Source organism: Astyanax mexicanus, chromosome 2 (genome assembly GCF_023375975.1).
Source record: "Astyanax mexicanus isolate ESR-SI-001 chromosome 2, AstMex3_surface, whole genome shotgun sequence".
NCBI classification, from domain to species: domain Eukaryota; kingdom Metazoa; phylum Chordata; class Actinopteri; order Characiformes; family Acestrorhamphidae; genus Astyanax; species Astyanax mexicanus.
In genome coordinates, this window is record NC_064409.1 from 61,393,879 (window position 1) to 61,417,809 (window position 23,931).

Here is a 23,931-nt window from a genome sequence, read left to right on the forward strand (position 1 = left end):
AGCAACTACCCCGGATACCATAGCAACACCTTAGCAACCGCCTAGCAACACCCTAGCAACCACCTAGCAACCACCTAGCAACACCTTAGCAACCGCCTAGCAACACCCTAGCAACCACCTAGCAACCACCTAGCAACACCTTAGCAACCACCCCGGATACCATAGCAACACCTTAGCAACCGCCTAGCAACACCTTAGCAACCACCTAGCAACCACCTAGCAACACCTTAGCAACCACCCCGGATACCATAGCAACACCTTAGCAACCGCCTAGCAACACCCTAGCAACCACCTAGCAACACCTTAGCAACCACCCCGGATACCATAGCAACACCTTAGCAACACCATAGCAGATACCAGCCAGCACTGCAATCACACTCGCAGTTTCTGTAGGAACTGCAATCTAGTTATTATTATTATTCCACCTGTTTTTTGTCCGGTTAACTAGTGCCGCAGTTTTCGAAATATCGACTTCGTTCAAAAGAGAAAACGTGCGTCCATATCGGGAATGGTGGGCTTGTATACAGCTTTCCGATCGGACTTACGTTTTTCGTAAAAACTTCGTAAGTACGCGTTTTTTTGCCCATTGAAAATGAATGGGCAGAACTTTGCACGCCCGTGGACGTCGCAATTTTTGAAATACGAAGATGAAACCAATTGAGGACCTGTAGAACTTATTGAGCTCTTTCCGAAAATATGCGTTACGAAAAGTTACGTCGTACGGATTTCGTACGATTGTCGTACGAAGTGGCCCCATTGGAATGAATGGGGCAAATCGGAGGACGGCAGCTAGATCGAAGGACAGGTAGCTAGAACTCCAGTACTGTGTGTAATGGAGCAGCTATGGGATAAAACAGCATTAGGTCAAAAGTTTGGACACCCCGGCCCCCCAGTACTGTGTGTAATGGAGCCACGGGTCAAAAGTTTGGACACCCCAAGCCCCAGCACTGTGTGTAATGGAGCCACGGGTCAAAAGTTTGGACACCCCAGAGCCCCAGCACTGTGTGTAATGGAGCCACGGGTCAAAAGTTTGGACACCCCAGAGCCCAGTACTGTGTGTAATGGAGCCACGGGTCAAAAGTTTGGACACCCCAGAGCCCCAGCACTGTGTGTAATGGAGCTGCGGGTCAAAAGTTTGGACACCCCAGAGCCCCAGCACTGTGTGTAATGGAGTCACGGGTCAAAAGTTTGGACACCCCAGAGCCCCAGCACTGTGTGTAATGGAGCCACGGGTCAAAAGTTTGGACACCCCAGAGCCCCAGTACTGTGTAATGGAGCCACGGGTCAAAAGTTTGGACACCCCAGTGCCCCAGTACTGTGTGTAATGGAGCAACTGGTCAAAAGTTTGGGTACCCCGGTCAGCTCTGCAATCACACTCGCAGTTTCTGTAGGAACTGCAATCTAGTTCTTCTTATTATTAGTGTGATTGCAGTAATGCAATCACAGTATTGTTCTTCTTAAGTCTTATTCTTCTTCTTCTTATTATTATTATTCCACCTGTTTTTTGTCCGGTTAACTAGTGCCGCAGTTTTCGAAATATCGACTTCGTTCAAAAGAGAAAACGTGCGTCCATATCGGGAATGGTGGGCTTGTATACAGCTTTCCGATCGGACTTACGTTTTTCGTAAAAACTTCGTAAGTACGCGTTTTTTTGCCCATTGAAAATGAATGGGCAGAACTTTGCACGCCCGTGGACGTCGCAATTTTTGAAATACTAAGATGAAACCAATTGAGGACCTGTAGAACTTATTGAGCTCTTTCCGAAAATATGCGTTACGAAAAGTTACGACGTACGGATTTCGTACGAATGTCGTACGAAGTGGCCCCATTGGAATGAATGGGGCCAATCGGAGGACGGCAGCTAGATCGAAGGACAGGTAGCTAGAACTCCAGTACTGTGTGTAATGGAGCAGCTATGGGATAAATCAGCGTTAGGTCAAAAGTTTGGACACCCCGGCCCCCCAGTACTGTGTGTAATGGAGCCACGGGTCAAAAGTTTGGACACCCCGGCCCCCCAGTACTGTGTGTAATGGAGCCACGGGTCAAAAGTTTGGACACCCCGGCCCCCCAGTACTGTGTGTAATGGAGCCACGGGTCAAAAGTTTGGACACCCCCGAACGGCCAGAGCAACCTAGCGTGCATAGCTGATTGATGTATTTGCACGTTGCGTAGCAAACTTATGCAAATTTATGCATATACATCACCTAGCAACCACCTAGAAACACCATAGCAACCACCCCGGATACCATAGCAACACCTTAGCAACCGCCTAGCAACACCATAGCAACCACCTAGCAACCATCTAGCAACACCTTAGCAACCACCCCAGATACCATAGCAACACCTTAGCAACCCCCTAGCAACACCCTAGCAACCACCTAGCAACACCTTAGCAACCACCCCGGATACCATAGCAACACCTTAGCAACCGCCTAGCAACCACCTAGCAACCACCTAGCAACACCTTAGCAAACACCCCGGATACCATAGCAACACCTTAGCAACCGCCTAGCAACACCCTAGCAACCACCTAGCAACACCTTAGCAACCACCCCGGATACCATAGCAACACCTTAGCAACCACCTAGCAACACCCTAGCAACCACCTAGCAACCACCTAGCAACACCTTAGCAACCACCCCGGATACCATAGCAACACCTTAGCAACCGCCTAGCAACACCCTAGCAACCACCTAGCAACCACCTAGCAACACCTTAGCAACCACCCCGGATACCATAGCAACACCTTAGCAACCGCCTAGCAACACCCTAGCAACCACCTAGCAACACCTTAGCAACCACCCCGGATACCATAGCAACACCTTAGCAACCGCCTAGCAACACCCTAGCAACCACCTAGCAACACCTTAGCAACCACCCCGGATACCATAGCAACACCTTAGCAACCGCCTAGCAACACCCTAGCAACCACCTAGCAACACCTTAGCAACCACCCCGGATACCATAGCAACACCTTAGCAACCGCCTAGCAACACCTTAGCAACCACCTAGCAACACCTTAGCAACCACCCCGGATACCATAGCAACACCTTAGCAACCGCCTAGCAACACCTTAGCAACCACCCCGGATACCATAGCAACACCTTAGCAACCGCCTAGCAACAACTTAGCAACCACCTAGCAACCACCTAGCAACACCTTAGCAACCACCCCGGATACCATAGCAACACCTTAGCAACCGCCTAGCAACACCCTAGCAACCACCTAGCAACACCTTAGCAACCACCCCGGATACCATAGCAACACCTTAGCAACCGCCTAGCAACACCCTAGCAACCACCTAGCAACCACCTAGCAACACCTTAGCAACCACCCCGGATACCATAGCAACACCTTAGCAACCGCCTAGCAACACCCTAGCAACCACCTAGCAACACCTTAGCAACCACCCAAGATACCATAGCAACACCTTAGCAACCGCCTAGCAACCACCTAGCAACACCTTAGCAACCACCCCGGATACCATAGCAACACCTTAGCAACCGCCTAGCAACACCCTAGCAACCACCTAGCAACCACCTAGCAACACCTTAGCAACCACCCAAGATACCATAGCAACACCTTAGCAACCGCCTAGCAACACCCTAGCAACCGCCTAGCAACACCTTAGTTACCACCTAGCAACCACCTAGCAACCACCTAGCAACACCTTAGCAACCACCCCGGATACCATAGCAACACCTTAGCAACCGCCTAGCAACACCTTAGCAACCGCCTAGCAACACCTTAGCAACCACCTAGTAACCACCTAGCAACACCTTAGCAACCACCCCAGATACCATAGCAACACCTTAGCAACCGCCTAGCAACACCTTAGCAACCGCCTAGCAACACCTTAGCAACCACCTAGCAAACACCTAGCAACACCTTAGCAACCACCCCGGATACCATAGCAACACCTTAGCAACCGCCTAGCAACACCTTAGCAACCACCTAGCAACCACCTAGCAACACCTTAGCAACCACCCCGGATACCATAGCAACACCTTAGCAACCGCCTAGCAACACCTTAGCAACCACCTAGCAACCACCTAGCAACACCTTAGCAACCACCCCGGATACCATAGCAACACCTTAGCAACCGCCTAGCAACACCCTAGCAACCACCTAGCAACACCTTAGCAACCACCCCGGATACCATAGCAACACCTTAGCAACCGCCTAGCAACACCCTAGCAACCACCTAGCAACCACCTAGCAACACCTTAGCAACCACCCCGGATACCATAGCAACACCTTAGCAACCGCCTAGCAACACCCTAGCAACCACCTAGCAACACCTTAGCAACCACCCAAGATACCATAGCAACACCTTAGCAACCGCCTAGCAACCACCTAGCAACACCTTAGCAACCACCCCGGATACCATAGCAACACCTTAGCAACCGCCTAGCAACACCCTAGCAACCACCTAGCAACCACCTAGCAACACCTTAGCAACCACCCAAGATACCATAGCAACACCTTAGCAACCGCCTAGCAACACCCTAGCAACCGCCTAGCAACACCTTAGTTACCACCTAGCAACCACCTAGCAACCACCTAGCAACACCTTAGCAACCACCCCGGATACCATAGCAACACCTTAGCAACCGCCTAGCAACACCTTAGCAACCGCCTAGCAACACCTTAGCAACCACCTAGTAACCACCTAGCAACACCTTAGCAACCACCCCAGATACCATAGCAACACCTTAGCAACCGCCTAGCAACACCTTAGCAACCGCCTAGCAACACCTTAGCAACCACCTAGCAACCACCTAGCAACACCTTAGCAACCACCACGGATACCATAGCAACACCTTAGCAACCGCCTAGCAACCACCTAGCAACCACCTAGCAACACCTTAGCAACCACCCCGGATACCATAGCAACACCTTAGCAACCGCCTAGCAACACCTTAGCAACCACCCCGGATACCATAGCAACACCTTAGCAACCGCCTAGCAACACCCTAGCAACCACCTAGCAACCACCTAGCAACACCTTAGCAACCACCCCGGATACCATAGCAACACCTTAGCAACCGCCTAGCAACACCTTAGCAACCACCTAGCAACACGTTAGCAACCACCCCGGATACCATAGCAACACCTTAGCAACCGCCTAGCAACACCCTAGCAACCACCTAGCAACCACCTAGCAACACCCTAGCAACCACCTAGCAACCACCTAGCAACACCTTAGCAACCACCCCGGATACCATGGCAACACCTTAGCAACCGCCTAGCAACACCCTAGCAACCACCTAGCAACCACCTAGCAACACCTTAGCAACCATCCCGGATACCATAGCAACACCTTAGCAACCGCCTAGCAACACCCTAGCAACCACCTAGCAACCACCTAGCAACACCTTAGCAACCACCCCAGATACCATAGCAACACCTTAGCAACCGCCTAGCAACACCCTAGCAACCACCTAGCAACCACCTAGCAACACCTTAGCAACCACCCAAGATACCATAGCAACACCTTAGCAACCGCCTAGCAACACCCTAGCAACCACCTAGCAACCACCTAGCAACACCTTAGCAACCACCCCGGATACCATAGCAACACCTTAGCAACCACCCCGGATACCATAGCAACACCTTAGCAACCGCCTAGCAACACCTTAGCAACCACCTAGCAACCACCTAGCAACCACCTAGCAACCACCTAGCAACACCTTAGCAACCATCCCGGATACCATAGCAACACCTTAGCAACCGCCTAGCAACACCCTAGCAACCACCTAGCAACCACCTAGCAACACCTTAGCAACCACCACAGATACCATAGCAACACCTTAGCAACCGCCTAGCAACACCCTAGCAACCACCTAGCAACCACCTAGCAACACCTTAGCAACCACCCAAGATACCATAGCAACACCTTAGCAACCGCCTAGCAACACCCTAGCAACCACCTAGCAACCACCTAGCAACACCTTAGCAACCACCCCGGATACCATAGCAACACCTTAGCAACCACCCCGGATACCATAGCAACACCTTAGCAACCGCCTAGCAACACCTTAGCAACCACCTAGCAACCACCTAACAACACCTTAGCAACCACCCCAAATACCATAGCAACACCTTAGCAACCGCCTAGCAACACCTTAGCAACCGCCTAGCAACACCTTAGCAACCACCTAGCAACCACCTAGCAACACCTTAGCAACCACCCCGGATACCATAGCAACACCTTAGCAACCGCCTAGCAACCACCTAGCAACCACCTAGCAACACCTTAGCAACCACCCCGGATACCATAGCAACACCTTAGCAACCACCTAGCAACACCTTAGCAACCACCTAGCAACACCATAGCAGATACCAGCCAGCACTGCAATCACACTCGCAGTTTCTGTAGGAACTGCAATCTAGTTATTATTATTATTCCACCTGTTTTTTGTCCGGTTAACTAGTGCCGCAGTTTTCGAAATATCGACTTCGTTCAAAAGAGAAAACGTGCGTCCATATCGGGAATGGTGGGCTTGTATACAGCTTTCCGATCGGACTTACGTTTTTCGTAAAAACTTCGTAAGTACGCGTTTTTTTGCCCATAGAAAATGAATGGGCAGAACTTTGCACGTCCGTGGACGTCGCAATTTTTGAAATACTAAGATGAAACCAATTGAGGACCTGTAGAACTTATTGAGCTCTTTCCGAAAATATGCGTTACGAAAAGTTACGACGTACGGATTTCGTACGAATGTCGTACGAAGTGGCCCCATAGGAATGAATGGGGCCAATCGGAGGACGGCAGCTAGATCGAAGGACAGGTAGCTAGAACTCCAGTACTGTGAGTGTATGGAGCAGCTATGGGATAAAACAGCATTAGGTCAAAAGTTTGGACACCCCGGCCCCCCAGTACTGTGTGTAATGGAGCCACGGGTCAAAATTTGGACACCCCGGCCCCCCAGTACTGTGTGTAATGGAGCCACGGGTCAAAAGTTTGGACACCCCCGAACGGCCAGAGCAACCTAGCGTGCATAGCTGATTGATGTATTTGCACGTTGCGTAGCAACGTGCAAACACCATTTAATCAAATTTATGCATATACATCACCTAGCAACCACCTAGAAACACCATAGCAACCACCCTGGATACCATAGCAACACCTTAGCAACCGCCTAGCAACACCATAGCAACCACCTAGCAACCATCTAGCAACACCTTAGCAACCACCCCAGATACCATAGCAACACCTTAGCAACCGCCTAGCAACACCCTAGCAACCACCTAGCAACCACCTAGCAACACCTTAGCAACCACCCCGGATACCATAGCAACACCTTAGCAACCGCCTAGCAACACCCTAGCAACCACCTAGCAACCACCTAGCAACACCTTAGCAACCACCCTGGATACCATAGCAACACCTTAGCAACCGCCTAGCAACACCCTAGCAACCACCTAGCAACACCTTAGCAACCACCCCGGATACCATAGCAACACCTTAGCAACCGCCTAGCAACACCCTAGCAACCACCTAGCAACACCTTAGCAACCACCCCGGATACCATAGCAACACCTTAGCAACCGCCTAGCAACACCCTAGCAACCACCTAGCAACCACCTAGCAACACCTTAGCAACCACCCCGGATACCATAGCAACACCTTAGCAACCGCCTAGCAACACCCTAGCAACCACCTAGCAACCACCTAGCAACACCTTAGCAACCACCCCGGATACCATAGCAACACCTTAGCAACCGCCTAGCAACACCCTAGCAACCACCTAGCAACACCTTAGCAACCACCCTGGATACCATAGCAACACCTTAGCAACCGCCTAGCAACACCCTAGCAACCACCTAGCAACCACCTAGCAACACCTTAGCAACCACCCCGGATACCATAGCAACACCTTAGCAACCACCTAGCAACACCCTAGCAACCACCTAGCAACCACCTAGCAACACCTTAGCAACCACCCCGGATACCATAGCAACACCTTAGCAACCGCCTAGCAACACCCTAGCAACCACCTAGCAACACCTTAGCAACCACCCCGGATACCATAGCAACACCTTAGCAACCGCCTAGCAACAACTTAGCAACCACCTAGCAACCACCTAGCAACACCTTAGCAACCACCCCGGATACCATAGCAACACCTTAGCAACCGCCTAGCAACACCTTAGCAACCACCTAGCAACCAGCTAGCAACACCTTAGCAACCACCCCGGATACCATAGCAACACCTTAGCAACCGCCTAGCAACACCTTAGCAACCACCTAGCAACACCTTAGCAACCACCCCAGATACCATAGCAACACCTTAGCAACCGCCTAGCAACACCTTAGCAACCACCTAGCAACCACTTAGCAACACCTTAGCAACCACCCCGGATACCATAGACACACCTTAGCAACCACTTAGCAACACCTTAGCAACACCACAGCAGATACCAGCCAGCACTGCAATCACACTCGCAGTTTCTGTAGGAACTGCAATCTAGTTCCACCTGTTTTTTGTCCGGTTAACTAGTGCCGCAGTTTTCGAAATATCGACTTCGTTCAAAAGAGAAAACGTGCGTCCATATCGGGAATGGTGGGCTTGTATACAGCTTTCCGATCGGACTTACGTTTTTCGTAAAAACTTCGTAAGTACGCGTTTTTTTGACCATTGAAAATGAATTGGCAGAACTTTGCACGCCCGTGGACGTCGCAATTTTTGAAATACTAAGATGAAACCAATTGAGGACCTGTAGAACTTATTGAGCTCTTTCCGAAAATATGCGTTACGAAAAGTTACGACGTACGGATTTCGTACGAATGTCGTACGAAGTGGCCCCATTGGAATGAATGGGGCCAATCGGAGGACGGCAGCTAGATCGAAGGACAGGTAGCTAGAACTCCAGTACTGTGAGTGTATGGAGCAGCTATGGGATAAAACAGCATTAGGTCAAAAGTTTGGACACCCCGGCCCCCCAGTACTGTGTGTAATGGAGCCACGGGTCAAAAGTTTGGACACCCCGGCCCCCCAGTACTGTGTGTAATGGAGCCACGGGTCAAAAGTTTGGACACCCCCGAACGGCCAGAGCAACCTACCGTGCATAGCTGATTGATGTATTTGCACGTTGCGTAGCAACGTGCAAACACCATTTAATCTAATTTATGCATATAAATCACCTAGCAACCACCTAGAAACACCATAGCAACCACCACAGATACCATAGCAACACCTTAGCAACCACCTAGCAACTGCTAAGGAGTGACCTACCAACCACTTAGCAACACCATAGCAACTACCCCGGATACCATAGCAACACCTTAGCAACCGCCTAGCAACACCTTAGCAACCACACCGGATACCATAGCAACACCTTAGCAACCGCCTAGCAACACCCTAGCAACCACCTAGCAACCACCTAGCAACACCTTAGCAACCATCCCGGATACCATAGCAACACCTTAGCAACCACCTAGCAACCACCTAGCAACACCTTAGCAACCACCCAAGATACCATAGCAACACCTTAGCAACCACCTAGCAACACCTTAGCAACCACCTAGCAACCACCTAGCAACACCTTAGCAACCACCCCGGATACCATAGCAACACCTTAGCAACCGCCTAGCAACACCTTAGCAACCACCTAGCAACCACCTAGCAACACCTTAGCAACCACCCCGGATACCATAGCAACACCTTAGCAACCACCTAGCAACACCCTAGCAACCACCTAGCAACACCTTAGCAACCACCCCGGATACCATAGCAACACCTTAGCAACCGCCTAGCAACACCTTAGCAACCACCTAGCAACCACCTAGCAACACCTTAGCAACCACCCCGGATACCATAGCAACACCTTAGCAACCGCCTAGCAACACCCTAGCAACCACCTAGCAACACCTTAGCAACCACCCCAGATACCATAGCAACACCTTAGCAACCGCCTAGCAACACCTTAGCAACCACCTAGCAACCACCTAGCAACACCTTAGCAACCACCCCGCATACCATAGCAACACCTTAGCAACCGCCTAGCAACACCTTAGCAACCACCTAGCAACCACCTAGCAACACCTTAGCAACCACCCCGGATACCATAGCAACACCTTAGCAACCGCCTAGCAACACCCTAGCAACCACCTAGCAACCACCTAGCAACACCTTAGCAACCACCCCGGATACCATAGCAACACCTTAGCAACCGCCTAGCAACCACCTAGCAACCACCTAGCAACACCTTAGCAACCACCCCGGATACCATAGCAACACCTTAGCAACCGCCTAGCAACACCCTAGAAACCACCTAGCAACCACCTAGCAACACCTTAGCAACCACCCCGGATACCATAGCAACACCTTAGCAACACCATAGCAGATACCAGCCAGCACTGCAATCACACTCGCAGTTTCTGTAGGAACTGCAATCTAGTTAGTGTGATTGCAGTATGCAATCACAGTACTGTTCTTCTTAAGTCTTATTCTTATTATTATTATTATTATTATTATTAGTGTGATTGCAGTAATGCAATCACAGTATTGTTCTTCTTAAGTCTTATTCTTCTTATTATTATTATTATTATTATTATTCCACCTGTTTTTTGTCCGGTTAACTAGTGCCGCAGTTTTCGAAATATCGACTTCGTTCAAAAGAGAAAACGTGCGTCCATATCGGGAATGGTGGGCTTGTATACAGCTTTCCGATCGGACTTACGTTTTTCGTAAAAACTTCGTAAGTACGCGTTTTTTTGCCCATAGAAAATGAATGGGCAGAACTTTGCACGTCCGTGGACGTCGCAATTTTTGAAATACTAAGATGAAACCAATTGAGGACCTGTAGAACTTATTGAGCTCTTTCCGAAAATATGCGTTACGAAAAGTTACGACGTACGGATTTCGTACGAATGTCGTACGAAGTGGCCCCATTGGAATGAATGGGGCCAATCGGAGGACGGCAGCTAGATCGAAGGACAGGTAGCTAGAACTCCAGTACTGTGAGTGTATGGAGCAGCTATGGGATAAAACAGCATTAGGTCAAAAGTTTGGACACCCCGGCCCCCCAGTACTGTGTGTAATGGAGCCACGGGTCAAAAGTTTGGACACCCCGGCCCCCCAGTACTGTGTGTAATGGAGCCACGGGTCAAAAGTTTGGACACCCCCGAACGGCCAGAGCAACCTAGCGTGCATAGCTGATTGATGTATTTGCACGTTGCGTAGCAACGTGCAAACACCATTTAATCAAATTTATGCATATACATCACCTAGCAACCACCTAGAAACACCATAGCAACCACCCCAGATACCATAGCAACACCTTAGCAACCGCCTAGCAACACCCTAGCAACCACCTAGCAACCACCTAGCAACACCTTAGCAACCACCCCGGATACCATAGCAACACCTTAGCAACCGCCTAGCAACACCCTAGCAACCACCTAGCAACCACCTAGCAACACCTTAGCAACCACCCCGGATACCATAGCAACACCTTAGCAACCGCCTAGCAACACCCTAGCAACCACCTAGCAACACCTTAGCAACCACCCCGGATACCATAGCAACACCTTAGCAACCGCCTAGCAACACCCTAGCAACCACCTAGCAACCACCTAGCAACACCTTAGCAACCACCCCGGATACCATAGCAACACCTTAGCAACCGCCTAGCAACACCCTAGCAACCACCTAGCAACCACCTAGCAACACCTTAGCAACCACCCCGGATACCATAGCAACACCTTAGCAACCGCCTAGCAACACCCTAGCAACCACCTAGCAACCACCTAGCAACACCTTAGCAACCACCCCGGATACCATAGCAACACCTTAGCAACCGCCTAGCAACACCCTAGCAACCACCTAGCAACACCTTAGCAACCACCCTGGATACCATAGCAACACCTTAGCAACCGCCTAGCAACACCCTAGCAACCACCTAGCAACCACCTAGCAACACCTTAGCAACCACCCCGGATACCATAGCAACACCTTAGCAACCGCCTAGCAACACCCTAGCAACCACCTAGCAACCACCTAGCAACACCTTAGCAACCACCCCGGATACCATAGCAACACCTTAGCAACCGCCTAGCAACACCCTAGCAACCACCTAGCAACACCTTAGCAACCACCCCGGATACCATAGCAACACCTTAGCAACCGCCTAGCAACAACTTAGCAACCACCTAGCAACCACCTAGCAACACCTTAGCAACCACCCCGGATACCATAGCAACACCTTAGCAACCGCCTAGCAACACCTTAGCAACCACCTAGCAACCAGCTAGCAACACCTTAGCAACCACCCCGGATACCATAGCAACACCTTAGCAACCGCCTAGCAACACCTTAGCAACCACCTAGCAACACCTTAGCAACCACCCCAGATACCATAGCAACACCTTAGCAACCGCCTAGCAACACCTTAGCAACCACCTAGCAACCACTTAGCAACACCTTAGCAACCACCCCGGATACCATAGCCACACCTTAGCAACCACTTAGCAACACCTTAGCAACACCACAGCAGATACCAGCCAGCACTGCAATCACACTCGCAGTTTCTGCAGGAACTGCAATCTAGTTATTATTATTATTATTATTATTATTCCACCTGTTTTTTGTCCGGTTAACTAGTGCCGCAGTTTTCGAAATATCGACTTCGTTCAAAAGAGAAAACGTGCGTCCATATCGGGAATGGTGGGCTTGTATACAGCTTTCCGATCGGACTTACGTTTTTCGTAAAAACTTCGTAAGTACGCGTTTTTTTGCCCATTGAAAATGAATGGGCAGAACTTTGCACGCCCGTGGACGTCGCAATTTTTGAAATACGAAGATGAAACCAATTGAGGACCTGTAGAACTTATTGAGCTCTTTCTGAAAATATGCGTTACGAAAAGTTACGTCGTACGAATTTCGTACGATTGTCGTACGAAGTGGCCCCATTGGAATGAATGGGGCCAATCGGAGGACGGCAGCTAGATCGAAGGACAGGTAGCTAGAACTCCAGTACTGTGTGTAATGGAGCAGCTATGGGATAAAACAGCATTAGGTCAAAAGTTTGGACACCCCGGCCCCCCAGTACTGTGTGTAATGGAGCCACGGGTCAAAAGTTTGGACACCCCGGCCCCCCAGTACTGTGTGTAATGGAGCCACGGGTCAAAAGTTTGGACACCCCCGAACGGCCAGAGCAACCTAGCGTGCATAGCTGATTGATGTATTTGCACGTTGCGTAGCAACGTGCAAACACCATTTAATCAAATTTATGCATATAAATCACCTAGCAACCACCTAGCAACACCTTAGCAACCACCCCGGATACCATAGCAACACCTTAGCAACCGCCTAGCAACACCCTAGCAACCACCTAGCAACCACCTAGCAACACCTTAGCAACCACCCCGGATACCATAGCAACACCTTAGCAACCGCCTAGCAACACCTTAGCAACCACCCCGGATACCATAGCAACACCTTAGCAACCGCCTAGCAACACCGTAGCAACCACCTAGCAACCACCTAGCAACACCTTAGCAACCACCCTGGATACCATAGCAACACCTTAGCAACCGCCTAGCAACACCCTAGCAACCACCTAGCAACCACCTAGCAACACCTTAGCAACCACCCCGGATACCATAGCAACACCTTAGCAACCGCCTAGCAACACCCTAGCAACCACCTAGCAACCACCTAGCAACACCTTAGCAACCACCCCGGATACCATAGCAACACCTTAGCAACCGCCTAGCAACACCCTAGCAACCACCTAGCAACACCTTAGCAACCACCCCGGATACCATAGCAACACCTTAGCAACCGCCTAGCAACACCCTAGCAACCACCTAGCAACCACCTAGCAACACCTTAGCAACCACCCCGGATACCATAGCAACACCTTAGCAACCGCCTAGCAACACTCTAGCAACCACCTAGCAACCACCTAGCAACACCTTAGCAACCACCCCGGATACCATAGCAACACCTTAGCAACCGCCTAGCAACACCTTAGCAACCACCTAGCAACCACTTAGCAACACCTTAGCAACCACCCCGGATACCATAGCAACACCTTAGCAACCGCCTAGCAACACCCTAGCAACCACCTAGCAACACCTTAGCAACCACCCCGGATACCATAGCAACACCTTAGCAACCGCCTAGCAACACCCTAGCAACCACCTAGCAACACCTTAGCAACCACCCCGGATACCATAGCAACACCTTAGCAACCACCTAGCAACACCTTAGCAACCACCCAAGATACCATAGCAACACCTTAGCAACCGCCTAGCAACACCCTAGCAACCACCTAGCAACCACCTAGCAACACCTTAGCAACCACCCCGGATACCATAGCAACACCTTAGCAACACCATAGCAGATACCAGCCAGCACTGCAATCACACTCGCAGTTTCTGCAGGAACTGCAATCTAGTTATTAGTGTGATTGCAGTAATGCAATCACAGTATTGATCTTCTTAAGTCTTATTCTTCTTCTTCTTCTTCTTCTTATTATTAGTGTGATTGCAGTAATGCAATCACAGTATTGTTCTTCTTAAGTCTTATTCTTCTTCTTCTTCTTATTATTATTATTCCACCTGTTTTTTGTCCGGTTAACTAGTGCCGCAGTTTTCGAAATATCGACTTCGTTCAAAAGAGAAAACGTGCGTCCATATCGGGAATGGTGGGCTTGTATACAGCTTTCCGATCGGACTTACGTTTTTCGTAAAAACTTCGTAAGTACGCGTTTTTTTGCCCATTGAAAATGAATGGGCAGAACTTTGCACGCCCGTGGACGTCGCAATTTTTGAAATACGAAGATGAAACCAATTGAGGACCTGTAGAACTTATTGAGCTCTTTCCGAAAATATGCGTTACCAAAAGTTACGTCGTACGGATTTCGTACGATTGTCGTACGAAGTGGCCCCATTGGAATGAATGGGGCCAATCGGAGGACGGCAGCTAGATCGAAGGACAGGTAGCTAGAACTCCAGTACTGTGTGTAATGGAGCAGCTATGGGATAAAACAGCGTTAGGTCAAAAGTTTGGACACCCCGGCCCCCCAGTACTGTGTGTAATGGAGCCACGGGTCAAAAGTTTGGACACCCCGGCCCCCCCAGTACTGTGTGTAATGGAGCCACGGGTCAAAAGTTTGGACACCCCCGAACGGCCAGAGCAACCTAGCGTGCATAGCTGATTGATGTATTTGCACGTTGCGTAGCAACGTGCAAACACCATTTAATCAAATTTATGCATATACATCACCTAGCAACCACCTAGAAACACCATAGCAACCACCCCGGATACCATAGCAACACCTTAGCAACCGCCTAGCAACACCCTAGCAACCACCTAGCAACCACCTAGCAACACCTTAGCAACCACCCTGGATACCATAGCAACACCTTAGCAACCGCCTAGCAACACCATAGCAAGCACCTAGCAACCATCTAGCAACACCTTAGCAACCACCCCAGATACCATAGCAACACCTTAGCAACCGGCTAGCAACACCTTAGCAACCACCTAGCAACCACCTAGCAACACCTTAGCAACCACCCCGGATACCATAGCAACACCTTAGCAACCGCCTAGCAACACCCTAGCAACCACCTAGCAACCACCTAGCAACACCTTAGCAACCACCCCGGATACCATAGCAACACCTTAGCAACCGCCTAGCAACACCCTAGCAACCACCTAGCAACACCTTAGCAACCACCCCGGATACCATAGCAACACCTTAGCAACCGCCTAGCAACACCCTAGCAACCACCTAGCAACACCTTAGCAACCACCCCGGATACCATAGCAACACCTTAGCAACCGCCTAGCAACACCCTAGCAACCACCTAGCAACCACCTAGCAACACCTTAGCAACCACCCCGGATACCATAGCAACACCTTAGCAACCGCCTAGCAACACCCTAGCAACCACCTAGCAACACCTTAGCAACCACCCCGGATACCATAGCAACACCTTAGCAACCGCCTAGCAACACCCTAGCAACCACCTAGCAACCACCTAGCAACACCTTAGCAACCACCCCGGATACCATAGCAACACCTTAGCAACCGCCTAGCAACACCCTAGCAACCACCTAGCAACACCTTAGCAACCACCCCGGATACCATAGCAACACCTTAGCAACCGCCTAGCAACACCCTAGCAACCACCTAGCAACCACCTAGCAACACCTTAGCAACCACCCCGGATACCATAGCAACACCTTAGCAACCGCCTAGCAACACCCTAGCAACCACCTAGCAACCACCTAGCAACACCTTAGCAACCACCCCGGATACCATAGCAACACCTTAGCAACCGCCTAGCAACACCTTAGCAACCACCTAGCAACCACCTAGCAACACCTTAGCAACCACCCCAAATACCATAGCAACACCTTAGCAACCGCCTAGCAACACCTTAGCAACAGCCTAGCAACACCTTAGCAACCACCTAGCAACCACCTAGCAACACCTTAGCAACCACCCCGGATACCATAGCAACACCTTAGCAACCACCTAGCAACACCTTAGCAACCACCTAGCAACACCTTAGCAACCACCCCGGATACCATAGCAACACCTTAGCAACCGCCTAGCAACACCTTAGCAACCACCTAGCAACCACCTAGCAACCTCCTAGCAACACCTTAACAACCACCCTGGATACCATAGCAACACCTTAGCAACCGCCTAGCAACACCGTAGCAACCACCTAGCAACACCTTAGCAACCACCCCGGATACCATAGCAACACCTTAGCAACCGCCTAGCAACACCTTAGCAACCACCTAGCAACACCTTAGCAACCACCCCGGATACCATAGCAACACCTTAGCAACCGCCTAGCAACACCTTAGCAACCGCCTAGCAACCACTTAGCAACACCTTAGCGACCACCCCGGATACCATAGCCACACCTTAGCAACCACTTAGCAACACCTTAGCAACACCATAGTAGATACCAGCCAGCACTGCAATCACACTCGCAGTTTCTGTAGGAACTGCAATCTAGTTATTATTATTATTATTATTATTATTATTATTCCACCTGTTTTTTGTCCGGTTAACTAGTGCCGCAGTTTTCGAAATATCGACTTCGTTCAAAAGAGAAAACGTGCGTCTATATCGGGAATGGTGGGCTTGTATACAGCTTTCCGATCGGACTTACGTTTTTCGTAAAAACTTCGTAAGTACGCGTTTTTTTGCCCATTGACAATGAATGGGCAGAACTTTGCACGCCCGTGGACGTCGCAATTTTTGAAATACGAAGATGAAACCAATTGAGGACCTGTAGAACTTATTGAGCTCTTTCCGAAAATATGCGTTACGAAAAGTTACGACGTACGGATTTCGTACGAATGTCGTACGAAGTGGCCCCATTGGAATGAATGGGACCAATCGGAGGACGGCAGCTAGATCGAAGGACAGGTAGCTAGAACTCCAGTACTGTGAGTGTATGGAGCAGCTATGGGATAAAACAGCATTAGGTCAAAAGTTTGGACACCCCGGCCCCCCAGTACTGTGTGTAATGGAGCCATGGGTCAAAAGTTTGGACACCCCGGCCCCCCAGTACTGTGTGTAATGGAGCCACGGGTCAAAAGTTTGGACACCCCCGAACGGCCAGAGCAACCTAGCGTGCATAGCTAATTGATGTATTTGCACGTTGCGTAGCAACGTGCAAACACCATTTAATCTAATTTATGCATATAAATCACCTAGCAACCACCTAGAAACACCATAGCAACCACCACAGATACCATAGCAACACCTTAGCAACCGCCTAGCAACACCTTAGCAACCACCTAGCAACCACCTAGCAACACCTTAGCAACCTCCCCGGATACCATAGCAACACCTTAGCAACCGCCTAGCAACACCTTAGCAACCGCATAGCAACCACTTAGCAACACCTTAGCAACCACCCCGGATACCATAGCAACACCTTAGCAACCGCCTAGCAACCACCTAGCAACCACCTAGCAACCACCTAGCAACACCTTAGCAACCACCCCGGATACCATAGCAACACCTTAGCAACCGCCTAGCAACACCTTAGCAACCACCTAGCAACCACCTAGCAACACCTTAGCAACCACCCCGGATACCATAGCAACACCTTAGCAACCGCCTAGCAACACCCTAGCAACAACCTAGCAACCACCTAGCAACACCTTAGCAACCACCCTGGATACCATAGCAACACCTTAGCAACCGCCTAGCAACACCCTAGCAACCACCTAGCAACCACCTAGCAACACCTTAGCAACCACCCCGGATACCGTAGCAACACCTTAGCAACCGCCTAGCAACACCCTAGCAACCACCTAGCAACCACCTAGCAACACCTTAGCAACCACCCTGGATACCATAGCAACACCTTAGCAACCGCCTAGCAACACTCTAGCAACCACCTAGCAACCACCTAGCAACACCTTAGCAACCACCCCGGATACCATAGCAACACCTTAGCAACCGCCTAGCAACACCTTAGCAACCACCTAGCAACCACTTAGCAACACCTTAGCAACCACCACGGATACCATAGCAACACCTTAGCAACCGCCTAGCAACACCCTAGCAACCACCTAGCAACCACCTAGCAACCACCCCGGATACCATAGCAACACCTTAGCAACCGCCTAGCAACACCCTAGCAACCACCTAGCAACCACCTAGCAACACCTTAGCAACCACCCCAGATACCATAGCAACACCTTAGCAACCGCCTAGCAACACCCTAGCAACCACCTAGCAACACCTTAGCAACCACCCCGGATACCATAGCAACACCTTAGCAACCGGCTAGCAACACCTTAGCAACCACCTAGCAACCACCTAGCAACACCTTAGCAACCACCTAGCAACCACCTAGCAACACCTTAGCAACCACCCCGGATACCATAGCAACACCTTAGCAACCGCCTAGCAACACCTTAGCAACCACCTAGCAACCACCTAGCAACAGCTTAGCAACTACCCCGGATACCATAGCAACACCTTAGCAACCACCTAGCAACACCCTAGCAACCACCTAGCAACACCTTAGCAACCGCCTAGCAACACCCTAGCAACCACCTAGCAACCACCTAGCAACACCTTAGCAACCACCCCGGATACCATAGCAACACCTTAGCAACCGCCTAGCAACACCTTAGCAACCACCTAGCAACCACCTAGCAACACCTTAGCAACCACCCCGGATACCATAGCAACACCTTAGCAACCGCCTAGCAACACCCTAGCAACCACCTAGCAACACCTTAGCAACCACCCCGGATACCATAGCAACACCTTAGCAACACCATAGCAGATACCAGCCAGCACTGCAATCACACTCGCAGTTTCTGTAGGAACTGCAATCTAGTTATTATTATTATTATTATTATTCCACCTGTTTTTTGTCCGGTTAACTAGTGCCGCAGTTTTCGAAATATCGACTTCGTTCAAAAGAGAAAACGTGCGTCCATATCGGGAATGGTGGGCTTGTATACAGCTTTCCGATCGGACTTACGTTTTTCGTAAAAACTTCGTAAGTACGCGTTTTTTTGACCATTGAAAATGAATGGGCAGAACTTTGCACGCCCGTGGACGTCGCAATTTTTGAAATACGAAGATGAAACCAATTGAGGACCTGTAGAACTTATTGAGCTCTTTCCGAAAATATGCGTTACGAAAAGTTACGACGTACGGATTTCGTACGAATGTCGTACGAAGTGGCCCCATTGGAATGAATGGGGCCAATCGGAGGACGGCAGCTAGATCGAAGGGCAGGTAGCTAGAACTCCAGTACTGTGAGTGTATGGAGCAGCTATGGGATAAATCAGCGTTAGGTCAAAAGTTTGGACACCCCGGCCCCCCCCCAGTACTGTGTGTAATGGAGCCATGGGTCAAAAGTTTGGACACCCCGGCCCCCCAGTACTGTGTGTAATGGAGCCACGGGTCAAAAGTTTGGACACCCCCGAACGGCCAGAGCAACCTAGCGTGCATAGCTGATTGATGTATTTGCACGTTGCGTAGCAACGTGCAAACACCATTTAATCAAATTTATGCATATACATCACCTAGCAACCACCTAGAAACACCATAGCAACCACCCCGGATACCATAGCAACACCTTAGCAACCACCTAGCAACTGCTTAGTAGTGACCTACCAACCACTTAGCAACACCATAGCAACCACCCTGGATACCATAGCAACACCTTAGCAACCGCCTAGCAACACCATAGCAACCACCTAGCAACCACCTAGCAACACCTTAGCAACCACCCCGGATACCATAGCAACACCTTAGCAACCGCCTAGCAACACCCTAGCAACCACCTAGCAACCACCTAGCAACACCTTAGCAACCACCCCGGATACCATAGCAACACCTTAGCAACCGCCTAGCAACACCCTAGCAACCACCTAGCAACCACCTAGCAACACCTTAGCAACCACCCCGGATACCATAGCAACACCTTAGCAACCGCCTAGCAACACCCTAGCAACCACCTAGCAACACCTTAGCAACCTCCCCGGATACCATAGCAACCGCCTAGCAACCACCTAGCAACCACCTAGCAACACGTTCGCAACCACCCCGGATACCATAGCAACACCTTAGCAACCGCCTAGCAACACCTTAGCAACCACCTAGCAACCACTTAGCAACACCTTAGCAACCACCCCGGATACCATAGCAACACCTTAGCAACCGCCGAGCAACACCCTAGCAACCACCTAGCAACACCTTAGCAACCACCCCGGATACCATAGCAACACCTTAGCAACCGCCTAGCAACACCCTAGCAACCACCTAGCAACACCTTAGCAACCACCCTGGATACCATAGCAACACCTTAGCAACCGCCTAGCAACACCATAGCAACCACCTAGCAACCACTTAGCAACACCTTAGCAACCACCCCGGATACCATAGCAACACCTTAGCAACCACCTAGCAACCACCTAGCAACCACCTAGCAACACCTTAGCAACCACCCCGGATACCATAGCAACACCTTAGCAACCGCCTAGCAACCACCTAGCAACCACCTAGCAACACCTTAGCAACCACCCCGGATACCATAGCAACACCTTAGCAACCGCCTAGCAATACCTTAGCAACCACCTAGCAACCACCTAGCAACATCTTAGCAACCACCCCGGATACCATAGCAACACCTTAGCAACCACCTAGCAACACCTTAGCAACCACCTAGCAACACCTTAGCAGATACCAGCCAGCACTGCAATCACACTCGCAGTTTCTGCAGGAACTGCAATCTAGTTCCACCTGTTTTTTGTCCGGTTAACTAGTGCCGCAGTTTTCGAAATATCGACTTCGTTCAAAAGAGAAAACGTTCGTCCATATCGGGAATGGTGGGCTTGTATACAGCTTTCCGATCGGACTTACGTTTTTCGTAAAAACTTCGTAAGTACGCGTTTTTTTGCCCATTGAAAATGAATGGGCAGAACTTTGCACGCCCGTGGACGTCGCAATTTTTGAAATACGAAGATGAAACCAATTGAGGACCTGTAGAACTTATTGAGCTCTTTCCGAAAATATGCGTTACGAAAAGTTACGACGTACGGATTTCGTACGAATGTCGTACGAAGTGGCCCCATTGGAATGAATGGGGCCAATCGGAGGACGGCAGCTAGATCGAAGGACAGGTAGCTAGAACTCCAGTACTGTGTGTAATGGAGCAGCTATGGGATAAAACAGCATTAGGTCAAAAGTTTGGACACCCCGGCCCCCCAGTACTGTGTGTAATGGAGCCACGGGTCAAAAGTTTGGACACCCCGGCCCCCCAGTACTGTGTGTAATGGAGCCACGGGTCAAAAGTTTGGACACCCCCGAACGGCCAGAGCAACCTAGCGTGCATAGCTGATTGATGTATTTGCACGTTGCACCATTTAATCAAATTTATGCATATACATCACCTAGCAACCACCTAGAAACACCATAGCAACCACCCCGGATACCATAGCAACACCTTAGCAACCGCCTAGCAACACCATAGCAACCACCTAGCAACCATCTAGCAACACCTTAGCAACCACCCCAGATACCATAGCAACACCTTAGCAACCCCCTAGCAACACCCTAGCAACCACCTAGCAACCACCTAGCAACACCTTAGCAACCACCACGGATACCATAGCAACACCTTAGCAACCGCCTAGCAACACCTTAGCAACCACCTAGCAACCACCTAGCAACACCTTAGCAACCACCACGGATACCATAGCAACACCTTAGCAACCGCCTAGCAACACCCTAGCAACCACCTAGCAACCACCTAGCAACACCTTAGCAACCACCCCGGATACCATAGCAACACCTTAGCAACCGCCTAGCAACACCCTAGCAACCACCTAGCAACCACCTAGCAACACCTTAGCAACCACCCCGGATACCATAGCAACACCTTAGCAACCGCCTAGCAACACCCTAGCAACCACCTAGCAACCACCTAGCAACACCTTAGCAACCACCCCGGATACCATAGCAACACCTTAGCAACCGCCTAGCAACACCCTAGCAACCACCTAGCAACCACCTAGCAACACCTTAGCAACCACCCCGGATACCATAGCAACACCTTAGCAACCGCCTAGCAACACCCTAGCAACCACCTAGCAACCACCTAGCAACACCTTGGCAACCACCCCGGATACCATAGCAACACCTTAGCAACCGCCTAGCAACACCCTAGCAACCACCTAGCAACACCTTAGCAACCACCCCGGATACCATAGCAACACCTTAGCAACCGCCTAGCAACACCCTAGCAACCACCTAGCAACCACCTAGCAACACCTTAGCAACCTCCCCGGATACCATAGCAACACCTTAGCAACCGCCTAGCAACACCTTAGCAACCGCCTAGCAACCACCTAGCAACACCTTAGCAACCACCACAGATACCATAGCAACACCTTAGCAACCGCCTAGCAACACCTTAGCAACCACCTAGCAACACCTTAGCAACCACCCCGGATACCATAGCAACACCTTAGCAACCGCCTAGCAACACCTAGCAACCACCTAGCAACCACCTAGCAACACCTTAGCAACCACCCCGGATACCATAGCAACACCTTAGCAACCGCCTAGTAACACCTTAGCAACCACCTAGCAACCACCTAGCAACACCTTAGCAACCACCCCGGATACCATAGCAACACCTTAGCAACCGCCTAGCAACACCCTAGCAACAACCTAGCAACCACCTAGCAACACCTTAGCAACCACCCCGGATACCATAGCAACACCTTAGCAACCGCCTAGCAACACCCTAGCAACCACCTAGCAACCACCTAGCAACACCTTGGCAACCACCCCGGATACCATAGCAACACCTTAGCAACCGCCTAGCAACACTCTAGCAACCACCTAGCAACCACCTAGCAACACCTTAGCAACCACCCCGGATACCATAGCAACACCTTAGCAACCGCCTAGCAACACCTTAGCAACCACCTAGCAACCACTTAGCAACACCTTAGCAACCACCCCAGATACCATAGCAACACCTTAGCAACCGCCTAGCAACACCCTAGCAACCACCTAGCAACCACCTAGCAACACCTTAGCAACCACCCCGGATACCATAGCAACACCTTAGCAACTGCCTAGCAACCACCTAGCAACACCTTAGCAACCACCCTGGATACCATAGCAACACCTTAGCAACCGCCTAGCAACACCTTAGCAACCACCTAGCAACCACTTAGCAACACCTTAGCAACCACCCCGGATACCATAGCAACACCTTAGCAACCGCCTAGCAACCACCTAGCAACCACCTAGCAACACCTTAGCAACCACCCTGGATACCATAGCAACACCTTAGCAACTGCCTAGCAACACCCTAGCAACCACCTAGCAACACCTTAGCAACCATCCCGGATACCATAGCAACACCTTAGCAACCGCCTAGCAATACCTTAG

General features: G+C 50.4%; 1 long non-coding RNA gene across 2 annotated transcripts; it reads right to left on the bottom strand.

Moving 5' to 3' along the window:
• Positions 1–7,286: 7,286 nt before the first annotated feature.
• Positions 7,287–23,122, bottom strand: LOC125799032 (uncharacterized). Of its 2 annotated transcripts, none has more exons than XR_007437850.1 (3): positions 22,852–23,122; positions 16,666–16,741; positions 7,287–7,394 (listed from the first exon to the last, which is right to left on the bottom strand). It is a non-coding gene; the product is annotated as an uncharacterized LOC125799032 (long non-coding RNA). The 2 variants fall into 2 exon arrangements; XR_007437849.1 differs by lacking the exon at positions 7,287–7,394 and adding an exon at positions 15,273–15,382.
• Positions 23,123–23,931: the final 809 nt, after the last annotated feature.